The sequence below is a fragment of the Mus caroli genome, chromosome 13 (assembly GCF_900094665.2).
Source record: "Mus caroli chromosome 13, CAROLI_EIJ_v1.1, whole genome shotgun sequence".
NCBI lineage: Eukaryota > Metazoa > Chordata > Mammalia > Rodentia > Muridae > Mus > Mus caroli.
This window is the reverse complement of record NC_034582.1, coordinates 76,250,341-76,251,446: the sequence shown is the minus strand read 5'-3', so window position 1 is coordinate 76,251,446 and position 1,106 is coordinate 76,250,341.

Below are 1,106 nucleotides of genomic sequence, written 5' to 3'. Positions count from 1 at the left end.
AAAGGAAAGGAAAGGAAAGGAAAGGAAAGGAAAGGAAAGGAAAGGAAAGGAAAGGAAAGGAAAGGAAAGGAAAGGAAAGGAAAGGAAAGGAAAGGAGGAACCTGCATGGTACTGGTACAATGACAGACAGGAATAGAAATGAAGACCCAGAAATGAACCCACACACCTATCTATGGTCACTTGATCTAAAGGACAAAGGAGCTTAAACCATCCAGTGGAAAAAAGACAGCATTTTCAACAAATGGTGCTGGCTGAACTGGCAGTTATCATGTAGAAGAACGCAAATTGATCCATTCTTATCTCCTTATACAAAGCTCAAGTCTAAGTGGATCAAAGAACTCCACATAAAACCAGAGACACTGATACTTATAGAGGAGAAAATAGGGAAGAGTCTCAAACATATGGGCACAGGGGAAATTTTCTGAACAGAACACCAATGACTTGTGCTATAAGATCAAGAATCGACAAATGGGACTTCATAAAATTTTAAAGTTTCTGGAAGGCAAAGGACATTGTCAATAAGACAAAATGGCAACCAACTGATTGGGAAAAGATCTTTACCAATCCTAAATCTGATAAGGGGCTAATATCCAATATATACAAAGAACTCAAGAAGTTGGATTCCAAAGAAACAATTAACACTATTAAAAATGAGGTACAGAGCTAAACACAGAATTCTCAACTGCAGAATATCATATGACTGAGAAGCACCTAAAAAAATATTCAACATCCTTAATCATCAGGGAAATGCAAATCAAAACACCATGAGATTTCACCTCACACCAGTCAGAATGGCTAAGATCAAAAACTCAGATGACAGCAGATGCTGGTGAGGATGTGGAGAAAGAGTAACACTCCTCCATTGCTGGGGGGATTGCAAGCTGGTACAACCACTCTGGAAATCAGTCTGGTGGTTCCTCAGTAAATTAGACATAGTACTATCAAAAGATCCAGCAATACCACTCCTGGGCATATACCCAGAAAATGCTCTAACTTGTAATATAGACACAGACTCCACTATGTTCATAGCAGCCTTATTTATAATAGCCAGAAGCTGGAAAGAACCCAGATGTCCCTCAACAGAGGAATGGATACAGAAAATGTGG